Raw genomic sequence first — 14,742 nt, 5'->3', positions numbered from 1 at the left:
GAAGGGCAAAGACACCGTACGCGAGAAGGTGCGCGCGTGTAAGTTCAGCTCTGCCTGTGTGCGCCCACAAATACAGGCGAAATGGTAGAAAATTCTGTGTATCGGTGGATACGAGGCACGGGAAACCATACAAGCTTCTGCACCCCCACACACGTCGAACAAGTATATCGAGGGGCGAACGAGGGGGTGGGTGGGCAGAGACCAATCGGAAGCAAGCATTCTTTATCCAACCGAGTATCTTGAACGCATGCCTCACGTACGAGGCGTGGTTTGGGGGCTACCCTTACCCGAACGCTTGCCGGTTTCTTTTTTCACGGGCGTTGCATTTTGCGTCCCGCGGCGACACACCGCCATACTAATGCTTCGAATTTGCGCTCCACAGGCGCGACGATGGTAGGAATGAATGTTACCTGGGAGGTGTCCGCGAGAATTTGTTTCGTTGGAAGATCGTAAAGAAGAAAATATATGTACGATTCTTGAACTTTGAGAACTACATTACTACTTTAGTTATTTCGCGAGGGTAATATGTAAACACTTTCCAAAATTTAGGTACCAGTATTTGATTTATATCGAAATGGAAAAGGAATGGAAATTTGGACAGTCCTAAGCTGTAGACAAAGATTGCATAAAGAGAAAACTGTATTAGAGGGGTGGTAACAATGACCACTGAGTAGCCTCTCCTCTTCTTACAAAAAACAAAAAGAAATAAATTAACATAAATTTAACTATCCTTTGACAGAGCGTTTACTATCAGCTCGAGTGCAAGACAGCTCTCAAAGACAGAAGGAAACGAACTTACACAGATTTACCTAAACTTCTTTCACCATACAACAAAGAGTAAACTACATCCTATTTACAACCCCCACAAATACTTCACCGCTGCCTAATACTCGAAACTCTCAAAGAGATGGAAAATCCAGGTCCGCCACAAAATGCAGCGAATTTAAAAAAGTAATTATCATAAAAATGGAAATTCCACCCCGATCGAGATATTTTTCCCTCCGACGTCGCGACGACGGTGGTCGCAAGACGAACGGTATGAGGCCTCGATTTCGAAATTTCCATGAAATTCCTCAACGGTAGCCCGTGTGTGCTCGGCGTAACGATAATGCATTCTCGTATGCTGATAGACACGTGTGGGTGGAGGGACCCAGGGCGAAGGGGGAGGAAGCGCCTCGGACCCGGTGCACGTCGGGAGATATCTCTCATTATGCATTCCTTTCAGGCGGCCGTCATTATTTTACATATTGCAGGAGGAGGCGTACCGACTGCCTTTGCCAATTTTTCCAGCCGGGCAAAGAGGAACGGCAATTTGGCGGCGGCATATGCGTGCACCCGTGTACACCATAGGCGAACAACATCGCTGGAATTTAAGTATTTCAGTATGGTGGTATACTAATCGCGCTTCTTAGCGATTCGTTGTTAAAACGATACGAGCTGTGGCAGAAAAGTTGCGAGGGTAAGTGAGTTCACTCTTTTATTTTGAAAATTAATCAGATGTCACTTTGGAAATTAAACAGATGCTATCTGTTCATTTTGTACCTGAGGGCCAACATGACCCAAGTCCTTTTTTGTTACCTTTCAGGAGAGACGAAACAAATGAGATTACTCATATGTTAGCATAGGATAAAAAGTAGTTTATATTATTAAATTTCTTTTCACTTATAACGTGACTTAAATTTCTGTTATTCTAATAAAATGAAGAAAAACAGGAAGATCCTCTAAAGAAACTCAATTTTGAAATAAATGAACTTGGGTTAGTCAGGCTCTCAAATACAGAATTTTTTTAAATACTACTATGAAAGAAAGTATAAGAGAGAATCGACTGATAATAGATAAGAAATTGAAGATGATAGAAAGCACACTTAGTTTCAGACATCTAAGGTATTACAAACCACGCAGTTTTCTTTCCTTCCTGGAATTATTTTTAAGCGCTGAAATATCATTTCTTAAAAAAGAGAATAAAGTTTAAATTTTGTCAAGTCACCAGTATGACGCAACCCCTTAAAATTCCTAACACACCCTCTACCAAGATTGCAACAACTCAGCAGAAACCGAAAAAGAACGCCAGGAGCGTCAAAAACGCGGAAAAATCCGCCACGCAATCGTCCCTCAAGCCGAAGTAACAATTTCCCAATATCTTCCACAGGAGCCACGAAACGCATCGATTATTCTCAAAGGGCGGCCTCGGAAGAATCGCTCGAGACGAGGCAGCCACCTGTACGTGCACGTAAGCCAGATAAATCTCGGGGCGAATCTCGATGCAAGGAAGAAGGGAAGGGTAGTAGCAAGCAGTCCTATATGTATGGTAATATCGACAGGGAGGTCCCAGCGATCCAATAGCCAGCTATCGTGCGCGTATTATGCGGTGGTGGCGAAAAAGAGGATCGGAGGAAAGGAAGCTGCGAGGGCGAGTAACCGAAGCCACTGGGATCATCGAAGAACGAGACAGGAAGGAAGTCAGGAAGAGGAAGAGACCTCGAGAAAGGAGCGATCAAAGGGCACGATGCAGTGTCGGACTCGCTGTTAGCTCTCTGACCCCGTCGAGCTCGGCTGAAAGTTGCGCCGCGACGGAGGTCCCGCGAAGGCGAACAATCGAAGAGGAAAACAAAGCGTAGGAAGGAGGAACGAAAGGCAGAACGTGGCGGTCGAAAAAAGGAGAGGAAAGTGGCTAAAGAGCGGCAAGAGAGAGCAGACGCAGAGAGTGGAGGGAAGAACATCTCTCGGTTCTCTGGAAAGCATAGAGGAAAGTAGTGAGTCGGCGTCGCCCGGGCAACGGCTCTGCCACCTTATTGGATATGTTGAGCAATTTATTTTATTTTTCCCCACTCCCCCGTGGCAGAGGGTGCCGGAGGCGAGCGGGCGCGAGAGAGACGGAGGCGCCACCCTCCACCTACCGACCACCCTCCTGCACACGCACACATCGACGCCATTTTCCAATATCGCGTCAAGCGGCCGCTTGCTTCTCTCCTCGTCCTCCGACGCCACCCCACGCCTCGTCTCGCTCCTCCAGAGCTCTTTACTCCGGGAGAAAGAGAGAATGCGGAGCGGAGGCGCGCGAAACGAGAAAAAGGGGGCGCGGAAGGAGGCTGAGGGGGCGGCCTGGGACGAGAGAGCACGCTCTCTACGTAGCTTCGAACGAGAACGGAGCGAGGTTAGGTGAGAACCGTACGTTCCTCCACCCGTAAATTGGCAATATTCATGCCGGGCCGCGTACACGGCTTCGGGGGTGGGCCGTGAGGGGGAAGGGGGTGGTTGGGCTGCACAACCGATTCCCATAGCCCCGGGGCGCACCCGCGAAAGCGTTCACCTAGACAGTTCGTTCGTTATTTTTACGCCCCTGCCGGAATGAGGATAAAGCCACGGTAACCGCGCTCAACCCCCTGCCGCCCCCGTTTCCTTCGATTCTCCTTCTAGACCTCTAAACGTGGCTGTTGCTCGAGAACCGGCGATGGGAATTTTTAGACGATCTTTCTCTGTTCCCCTTCGGTCGACGTTGCTTGGGCTTGCCTTCTTTGAAAGACCGCTGGAACTCGTATTTTTCATACACGGTTCGGTAAAGGGGTTGTTCTGGGAGAGTACAACGTTTTATTTTTGGTAGCTTCTGGGAGCGTGTAAAAGTTACTTTTATAAATGTTATCAAGCATTTTCATGTGACTTGAGAAGATTTGCTAGATGTTACACTGAAATTTGCTGAATGAAAATTAAAAATTAGTTAGGGAAAATACGAGTTTTTTTATTAAGGTCAATTTACAGAACATTTTATTAATTTAGTACCATTATTGTCAAGCTATTCTTTTAATCTCTAATCTCAGAATGATTTTTACACTATTTATGCGTCTATAAGATTATAGATACTAGATATTTGACTTACAGCTGTTGCTTTTTTATTTTTTTATTAAAATATGCCAATTTCAATGTAGATATCTCCAGTAAGAGTCAAGTATTTTGTACGTGTATCCATTTAACCTAGCTCCATTGAATTGCTATTTAAGACTCAATTTCATGGACTCGTTATTTAATGGGATCGAACAAGCGTAATTACTCTGTGGCGTGAAACGTGAAAAGGAAGCTTACAGGTTTCGAGTAATCCTTCAATTAATGCAAACTTGTTTCGGTAAAAAATCGTTTTAAAATTACTTGGCACCATCGTCTTATTCGACCCCGTAACACCCCCTGCCGCAACCTCGTCACCTTCCCTCTTCCTCGAGCGAGGCCCGGGGAGCGAAGAAGTCGAGGGCGGCTTTAGAAGTTCGAGCGGTATTCCAACTTTTAAAATATGTCAAATTATTTTCCTTTCAGAAGAGCTGTCGTCTAAATACATTTCCATCTCTCGCGATGTATTTAAATACAGGAGCCTCGAACACCGCGTTCCTGTGAATACCTTCTTCACCCTGTCACACGTACAAAACCTCTCCCTGGTGTCGAAGCGAAATTATTTCGTGACAGATTCACTCTCACGAATATCGAGGAAACGTTAAAGATCAACGATTTCGACTTCAGATGGAGTATTAAATTGAATTCGATCTAGGATGAGAATTTACAGTAGTGGCCAATAAAATTGCACCACTTCTTACGAATGCAGTTTGGCGCATATGCAGATACGTTGCAAACGTGGAAATTCTTCGAAATTATTTTATAATAGAAAATTTTAAATAGGGAAAGTAAATGGTAACTTATAAAGACAGACCTGTCTTAATAGATTGTAGGTAGGTACTTAATTGATCTTTAAAAATTGTATGTACTAAGCGTAATAGAACATTAATTATTGAACCTTACACATTTTTCTAATTACCAGAATTAAATACATAGTAGCTACAGTGAATTACCTTTGGAGCTTTGAAGGTATGAGACCAACAGACACAAATTAATTTTATAAAATTTTACAAAAATTTTACATTCTATTACAAAAAGTTTCAAATTTGAAGAGTGTAAAAAAGTAAATATGAGTATGTCCCTGCGCCAAGTAGCAAAAAATGCAAATAAGAATATAAAAAAGGACACCCACTGGAGTGGTTCTTAATACAATCAATTTCTAAACAAGACAGTACACGACATCGCCCACGCACAGGAAAGAGAGAGTGCAAGAAAGTCACAAGCAGCAACGAAAACGCTTGTGAAGAAATCTTACACCATGTCATGGCGCATCCTTCGACAGCATCAATCCCAACAAAGCAGAAGAATCTCACAAGAAGAGTACCAGAGCCGACCACCATCTCAATTACAGCAAAAATTCCATCGAACAGAATTCCCCGGGAGCTTTGGCCGCGATTTCAAGCCGCGTTCGAGAAACTCATTTCATACCGCGGCCAGGCGAAGAAGACGTAGCGACAATCGCTTTAAACGGTCCCGCGTTTTTCTCCGCAGAGCAGCGGCCGATTAAAACGTTTCTCGATGCCGGTCGCGCGGGATTTTCAGCGCGAGCACTTTCATTAAAAGCCCTAGGACAGTAACGACACCACTCCGCCCGGGCCAGTTCCATTCCCAGCTGACAAAGGGACACGTGGACCAGCGAAACGCGAATTCACCGCCCCCTCCACGTCGCTCTGCGTCTCCTGGAACGGTTTTTCATCCCGGAAGCTGCCGAAAGACACGCTCCAGCACGGCTGGTGAAAAGTACCCGCAGAGAGACAGTCCCCGCGCGTCTTTCTCACGGCGCAAATAAGCGAATGGAGTGCCTAGGCGGATAGCTACGTGTCTATCCACGCAATTACATTACACACGAAGCCCGGGCGACAACTCTTTGTGCCGCGCTGGGATATCAAAGCTCGACGCGAACGCTCTTCAGGCCATCCTCCTCCCCCCCGCGCGCCTTCCTATGCAATAGAGTCCCTCGCCTTTCCACTCTATATCCGCCACTCCGCCGCTCGCGACGCAGTTCTTCCGCTGCCTCGCACAAAGTAGCCTCCTTCTACCCTTCTCCTCCCTTTTCCTCCCTTTCTTCCTATTCTCCTCCCTTTTCTTATCTCTTTCAACCTTTCCCGTGTCCCTTTCCTTTGTCACTTTCCTTCCTTCCTTCCTTCCCCTGATTCGACCGATTCTTCTGACGCCGTCGACGCAGCGACGAAAACGAGAGAGGGACAATTTCTCGTGGCGCCGCTCCGCTCTTCTTTGCTATCGTTTTATGACAGACAACCGGGGGAGCGTGCGCGCACCGCGCCCGGGGTAATAAATTGCTCGCGAGAACTGTCGCTTTGTGACGCGAGTAGTTTTCACGGGGAATGCTTCTTTCAGAGACGGGAAATATATTGGAGGAGCCTTGGGCTCGACTGGGATCACGACGGATAGGTGGCTGGTTATTATGCGACTGATTATTCAGCGACTTCAAAGAGACAAGAGAGACGGGTTTATAGTGGACCAACTGAGTTTTAATTCGAGAAGGATTTGTTGGGAAGATGTGATTATTGTTTTGCTAGGGATTTCATAACCATCTACAGGGAAACTTCATTTTCACGTCACATTTTATGAAAACTTGGCACTAAAGAACTGTCAAGCTTCACAGTCAGTAATTAAGTAAACATTTGTTAAACGTATTAATCATAACGCATGAGCTAATTTTGCATATTATATGATGAATATGCATATACTCCAGTGATGAAAAATTCGTCCCACTGTAGAGGACACTTTCAGTAAAAAATTAAGTATCAATTCAAATTTCCACCATGAGCTGATCAAAGCACAACCTCTCACACTAAAATAAAAAAAGAATGAATCATAAGATATTCTTAACTCTCTGCACAGAGAATCCAATCACAACTCGAATGGAAGTAACCAACAAAAATCCTCAACTTCTATTCCAAAACCAGAATCTTGACTCAAGATCCGAAGTACCTACCACCAAAACTCGAATACAGCACAAAGTACTTGCGAAGCAGCTCGTCAAGAAAAAGAGCAACGTTTCCCACGATCCCAGCAGCAACCTCGAGACACTAACGGAACCGGCGAGGTGTCGCGGGAAATAGAGAAAATCAGCGCCCCGTAACATCGAGAGGAACCTATACGCGAACGCGGCCCGGAGAACCAGTTAGCTTTATTGCAGCGCACAGCAGTTTTTAATATCGCTTTGGCGCGCGGCCGCGTCTGCCAACTGACAAAAGGAGAAGAAAAAAGGACGAAGAGGCGTTAATGGAGAACGTTTTCGCTCTAACGACCATGGCGAGAAAGGGAAAGGGGTGAAACGGGCCAAGACTGCAACACACCGGTGTCTCGGGGCTGCGGAAAGGGGTGGAGACCCTGGCGCCTACTCGCTGCCCACCAGACATGCTCGCCAGACCGTATGGTTTTTGTGCGAGGAGAAGCGGAAGGAGGGGTACAATAAGAACGCAGGAAACTTCCTCGTCGCGGAGGGCGAGGACACGGCCGTTTATCGTTTCTTCGAGGGGAAAAGAATGCCGTGAGTCACGGCGAAGCCTGGTCCTCGTGCGCCTCCTATGGGTCACTGAGCACGCGACTGTTCATGCTGTCTGTCTTCGATGACCCTTTACAACGTGCTGCTGATCACTCGAAGGAATAATGTTGAGATTCATGCGGGTTGAATAACGCAATTGAGTCAAGATTGATTAGGAGTCGAAGAAAGATGTAAAAGAAATATTGGATGTGGTAAATTTCCAGGTTTTTATGTCATTTGATTTTTTCCTGTACATCTTCTTTCTAGCTCTGTGTTTTAGTTCGGGTGATCTCTGAATTCGAGATATAACCAGGCTGAATTAGATGGATTCTCTGTATAAGATATTTCTAGAGTTACTTTGAACATACTTGATCCTTGTGAATAAAATGTTCAGTTTTGCGAAAGTAAAGTGAGACTGAAATAAACAATATTGAAAAGAAAGCCTATCGATAGCCTCATAAAAAAATCATTGATACATGGCTTCATATTATTAATTATACTCTTGTAATATTTTTTGGGGGGATATGGGGTTTAAAGTCATAAGAGTAAGTCTATAATTAAAATTATGAACTCTATGATTGAAAACTCGAAGTACATAACCAGTAATTATCCTTGAGATTATTATTAGCCCGATAGATCTTAATAGAATATCTTAAAAATTATATAATAACAGGGAAACATTGAAATACACTTGTCTCGTCGTTTTTATCTTGAACTTGCATCAGATTTCACTTGCAAGTGGCAATTACATGTAGGTATTATGAAGACAGCGAAATCTCTCAACGTCAAATATCTCTGATATAGCAAAAATGTCCCAAAAAAACGTGACTAAATATCTCCGATTGAGAGGACTTTTCTATTTAATTAAAATAAATAATATTCAATTAATCAGATAAACGAAAGGTAATGGTTCAGATAGATTTCACTGATAATTTTATTACTTCCTTCATGTTAAACATACCGAGAATATATATTTTCTAATTCAATGAAAGAAAATTATTTTTCAAAGCTGAAGACGAAAATTAAGACATACTAAAAAACGGTTATAAAATCTGGAGAATTTAGACTGAAGGAATGTCTATATTAAAACTAGACGATCAACTAAATGACAAGACAAATTTTAAAGTCATTTTATGACAAGACAAAAAGTTTCTAAGCTTTATATGAAGATTAACGATTAAAACTTTAAATAGTATAACATTAATAATATGTTCAAATTAATATATAGTGTGACTATTTTACAATAATCGATTTCTATTTTTACCACACTTGTGACTTGTAAATCTTCCAGCAGTGTACCAAGATCGTGTCCCTTTATCAGCATAAGTCATCGTATTTGAGATCAAAGAAATGATAAATGGGTTCCAACCTCTTCTGTCCTTTGAACGAAAAATTTCTTGCATTATCGTCGGATCTCTTTTCATCCCGCTTTATAAAAAGCCCGCGAGTTAAAGAACGTTCATTGACCCTTTAGTCTCTCATAAAATATGAAGAATTAACAACAACATACATTTACCAGTACCTTTCTACCTCCCTTACAATAGTCTTAAAAAATTCGCCACTACTACAACTGGCCACAACTTAAAACTGAAGTTCCTCATTTTAATCCCAACTCCCTAATTCCTAAAACATCTCTACAAACATATCTCTATAAAAAAATCTCCCTAAATTCCAAGTATCTCTATAAAGAGGAAAAACAAAATATCATTTTCGAGAGGTGATCCTTTCCAAAACCCAGGAAGATTCTAAAGCAATTACACCCCCAAAGAAGGGACCTCATTAACTCTCCTCAGATTATCCTCCCCGTCGCGGTTCTCCATTTCCACAGGAGAAACAGAAAGGGGGAAAAATGATATGAACCGTTCGTGAGTTATGTGAGTCAGCATGTACGTTTCAGAGCTCGTCGGATCTCCGAGGTTCCTCTCACTCGTGGCGCATCTTCGTCAGGGTGCAGAATGAGGGCTGAAAACGGTGGAGGGTTGGCGGAGGCTTTAAATCCAATCCCGCCACGCGGATTAATAAAAGGATTCACGGAGTTTAGGCCGCTCTTATTACTTCGGCTTTCTTGGGCCTCGTCCCGAGAGGAATAGAGAAAGCGGAGGCTGGAAAGACCGACCTGTTTCATCCTTCGCCCTACCCGCGTTCTTTATCCGTCAATATTAGTAACAGTGCTCTGTGCCGCATTTAAGGACGTGTTTACGGGACCTTCGACCCTGTCCTTCCTTGCACAAAGCAGGAAGTTACATTATTAAAGCGATATTAGCTGCGGATATTGGAGAGCTTGCTCAAGGAATTTAAACGTATTTTCGATAATAAAAAAGGACCACTACCCCTCGGAACTTTTAATTACGAGACTCTAGTGTTCTTTATTCCATAGGCTTTTCTTTTTCTTTTTTTTCAAATAACTTGATGATGAAACTTTGGTTTGGAATTTGCCTCCTGTTTGTGATACGTTGTTTATGGTTAAGAATTTTTTAATACTTCCATTGGAATAGATTAAAAATCGAGAATACTTTCGTTCTTGTAAAATTCGATGTAATAATCCGAGTTAATGCAGATCTATGACTATTTTGTACAAACGTTTCTCCAAATTTCTTCTATCTTTTTCATTAATGAGTCTACAGTGAAGGTATATTTTCAATAATATACCAAGATATTTCTCTTTTCTAGCTTCAAAAAGAGCATTTTTTAAACACAAAATTTATCGATATTCCTCAAACGAAATCAACTTCCCAAATTCCAAAATGAAATTCACATATCAACCAAAAGTGGAATTAGCCAATATTAAAGCATCACTAAGATTATCCACTGAAACAAATCCAATTTTTTGAAGCCTCTGGTTATTTAAGAACTTCGCCAAGAATTGCGCCAATTCATTGGACTCATTCAACTTGATCGGTTGAATTCGCTGACGGGATGAAAAACAGAGCGAAAAGACGCGTGGACAATGAACGGCTTGCGATATCGCCGTGCGATTCCCTCGAATCGATTAAACGTTCGGTGCACCGTGAACGGAATACTTGGCAGCAATTAGCCGGAGCGCTAAATGCCTTCTAGTTAATCCAACGGTCGCAAGAAATCGACGACTGGAACGGCGACGTCGTCGAGGAAGTAGAATAGAACGCGGGGTCCCCCGTTAATGGCTCTCGCCATGTCACTGCTTGTATCTCGAGGGATAAAATTCGTTCCTTATACGCGATGCATTCTCACGATCGGTCTGCTTTCCTTCAAATTTATGTCTCTAAAGATTGATCCAGTAGCAGGCACGATCTATAGGTAACTCGTTCATACTCTAATTTAATCTTGACGTAAATGATTCTGTAATGGACACAAGAAAGAACTTATACCAATTTTGGGCTTTAAAAGAGGTTTATTCACAAAGTATTGTTCTTAAATGTAGACTGTTCGACTTCTTGACAGAATCTCTAACTAAAGTAAAAGTATTTGGCTATTTAAGGGTGTGAACAGGACAGTGATAGGGATAGGGAACGTATTTACCAGACAATCTAAGGTTTAGCGATGACGCTTAGTTCATAGGGCGCGGATGACGCATTTCTTAAGATTATGGTGACTTGATTCTCGAAAACAAGTATGACTACGAATACATATTTGTAGAAAGTATAGATAGGATTATGAGAAGATAGAGATAGTCATAGGCGGGCACATTACAATTCCTTCAGGGCCAATTTTTGAAATCTAAAATAAGTGAATGACGAAGATCGAACATTGAAAGAATTTGTGGATGGAAGAAAATGGAAGACGAATCTAGTTCTCATTTCTAACAATTGAGTTAATTAAGTAGGTTCTTCGTTACTATTATTGAAAGATATTACCAAGATATCTCAGTTTTAATCCTTCACTGCTCTTGTAAATCAACAACCGAGAACTGTATGTCCTGATATTTTAATTATGAAGTCTCAGATACTGAGGATACTATTTTATGACACTAGTGTTTATTTTTAATTAAATATACCTAATACATTAGAATTTAAGTCTAAAGTTGAATAAAATGAAAGTGTTGAGGTATGAGGACATGGTGAGTTACTGACACATATACCTTACTAACACTTAGCTGTTTCAGGTCCCAATAATCTTCAGTTAAGTCACATTGTTTACTATATTACTTTGCAACTAGTGTTATCAATTGCTATACATCAAGTGTACTGACAATAAAGTTTGGAAAATATCCCACCAGAGTAGTTAAGGATTAAATATAATCAATCCACACGCGTCTATAACAGATTCCAATAATAGAATATATTCAGAGATCAAACTGAAACCTCGCCAACCGCGCAACACGTTATCGAGACGCAGCACGCGGTCGCGTTAACGAATTTTCATTAGCGGCGCGTGAGAATGGAGAGGCCGGAAATTCGTTACCACACACCAGAATATCCGCTTATTCAGTCTCTACCGCGTACTTGGAACTCCCTAAACACGTAGCCGGACCGTGGTATTCGCCTTGTAATTCGCTGGGTCAGATTTACTTCGTACCCTTTACTTCGGTCTTCGTTTACATCTCGTTATACGTGTCTGAGAATATTTATTTACTCCCTCTCCTTTCTCTCAGTTCTGGTGTCTGTCTCGATTTCGTTGCCCGTTCCTCGGAAATTCTCATTGGTAGCTAGTATAACCCCTCGTACAGACGATGCTCTCCTCTTTCTACCCCAGGTCGCCGTTCCCTTCTCACCTTCATTACAGTTATCCACAGAGACCGCAGAACTTCGAATGAAATTTTCGAACCATCTCGCACGAAACACATGGCAATGAAGATTCACGTTCGTGACTTTTATTACGGATGCTTTGCAATTTTTCGCTAATGGTCCCCTGTTTTTGCTACATTATTGATGCTGGTTGGCTGAAAGGTAGAACTGCGGGAAGATATAAACTTAGCACTTTAAGTCGGGCTCGGAGTGCTACGAAGGTATTTAAGCCTTACTTTGTAAGCAGGAGACATTTTTGTTCTGGCATTTTTTAAAAGGCTGCATATCTCTTAAATAAATAAGTGTTCTGTGGTTTCTTCTGTAGGATAGAGTACTCTCAATTTCGAATGTTTGAAAATATTATACATGAATTTTTCTCAGAATTTTTTAGGCTTCTACCTACTATAAAACGTTTCGAATACAAATAACCCCTGTCTACACAGACAAATAATCAAAAAAGAAAAAAAGAAATGTGTACAGGATACGAGTTAGTAAGGAAGATAAACACAAAGATCCTAGTTTCTTCCAACCTCTTAAACATAAAATACAAATCAAAATTCTGTACTTCAGAAGTCCTAATTACCCGACCACAATAAATTAAACTTCTCTCGAGATTCAGTAGAACATGCAATCCAAAAGATATCAAAACAAACTCCTGCAGGAAACAAAACTATCAATTAAACAACAATCTGGATACAGAACCAAAGTGTATTAAGTCCACTATTCCTCCGTGTGACTTAATACGCTTTGACTCTGTGGTCCAGGCATAAAAACAGAAAGACTCTGCTACTCTGCAAGATCAGTTACGCTTCTCACGATAGAGAGCCCAGATCCATCACGCAGAAATGAGACATTATCGATAACAGAACTGAATACGTCTTACTTCATCGAATCACAAGAATCCCCGTATCCCCGTTCTCATTCCAGGCGATAAGCAAGCTTTTACGAGACTCTGGTATCTTGGTAATAGTGAATTGGTGATTATTGAGGTCTAACGAACGACAACAGGGCGCGCAGGAACGAGTACGAGAAGGAAACATTAATCTGTATCGGGTGGTTTCATCAGACCTGCGCTGCCGCTAAAACGACAAACCAGTCGTCGGCCGATCATTAGAATTTCCACCTCGTCGCCGATGCAAATAATTGACAGCGAGATAATTGCGGTTTCTGTCCGGCATAATGCGTACGAACAAAAGCGCGTACAACGCCGAGGACAATTCATTGCGGGCTTATCGGCCTCGTATCGATCACCGCCGCGGGAAAAATGTAAGACAGGGACAGTTATGCAAACTGGCCCGCGAGTGAATATGATTTACGGCGTCGTGTCAATGCAAAGTGGTTGTCACGTCGGTACACCGCCTGTCTTATCGAGATCGAGCTCAATCGAGGAACGTTCTGTCTCTTGTATCACAGCGACCACGAGGATCGTGAAAGTTGACGCGAGATATATCTCGCGAGTTGATTTTCAGCGTGTTTGTTTTAGCCAATAATTAGCGCTAATAGCTGCCTGACGATTGCTTCCTGAAGACTATGCAAATCGAGCCGTACCGGGCTGATTAGAGCCTGAAGAGTTTTGCAAGATTAACTGTCTTGCTCGAAGAAGCCTGGATGTGTCTTTAGGATGGAACGATTAGCTGAGGGAATGGAAGCTGTGAGAAATGAGTGTTTGCTTGGTAGGTTCATCGGGGACCGAATATTTTGAATGTTAATTGACGATGGATCGCCTACTGGTGGCTCGGTTTCAAATTGATTGGCTACATGGTGGAATAGTCTGAAGTTGAGAAATAAGGAATCCTAACAAAAAATATTTGAAAAAAGTAGAAAAAATACGCCAAGTACATGAAAAAATCTAAAGCAAAAAAAGTACTATAAAATATGTCTTGCTTCTTTGTGAATTTAACAATGCACGCGTATAAAATAGGTGTGAGATTAAAATGACTGACAAGTACATTTAAGCTTCCAAATTTAAACAATACTTTCATTGCAATATGTCAAAAATGCATTCAATGCACTTTATTACCTGTTTCTAAAAATATTCTAATTTATTGATTTTCAGATTGGATAATAATTCTGAAATCTCTGCGAATATTTATATGAAAATTAATTTTTTATTTAAATCGTATGTCAAAGGATTAATGAAGCATACTGTTTGAAGAAGTCAAATTATCATGTGTATACTACTAGAAAATGATTAACTGGAGAAAGTATGAAGATTATGAGAACTGAGCCTGATTGCTTCCTAGGTTGACTGGAACCTAAATACTTTGGATGTTAATTAACAGTGCTGATTGATAGAAACCTGACTTCTTTCAAAACTGATTGACTATTTAGATGATGTGGTGCTGACTGAATCTGCTGACTAATCTATTGGATGCACATGCAAATGATTAATTTGCGAAAGCCAGTAAAATACACAAGTCAAGGTTATGTAATAAAGCTAAATGAAGCCTAAGTGTTTTGGAAACTAACTCTGTACTATCCGAATGTACTTGATTTCTGTAAGAAATAATCAAGTAAATGGCAAAGGATTCTAAACTTTCACTGGTTCATGCTAAAAATTATTTAACAACCTATGATAGTAAAACGCTGATTAAACTCTTTCAGAAATGTAAAATTAAATTTTTATTAAATTCCCTGCTCTCACATCACAAG

The sequence above is a fragment of the Calliopsis andreniformis genome, chromosome 2, assembly GCF_051401765.1.
Source record: "Calliopsis andreniformis isolate RMS-2024a chromosome 2, iyCalAndr_principal, whole genome shotgun sequence".
Classification (NCBI taxonomy): domain Eukaryota; kingdom Metazoa; phylum Arthropoda; class Insecta; order Hymenoptera; family Andrenidae; genus Calliopsis; species Calliopsis andreniformis.
Note: the sequence above shows the minus strand (reverse complement) of the source record.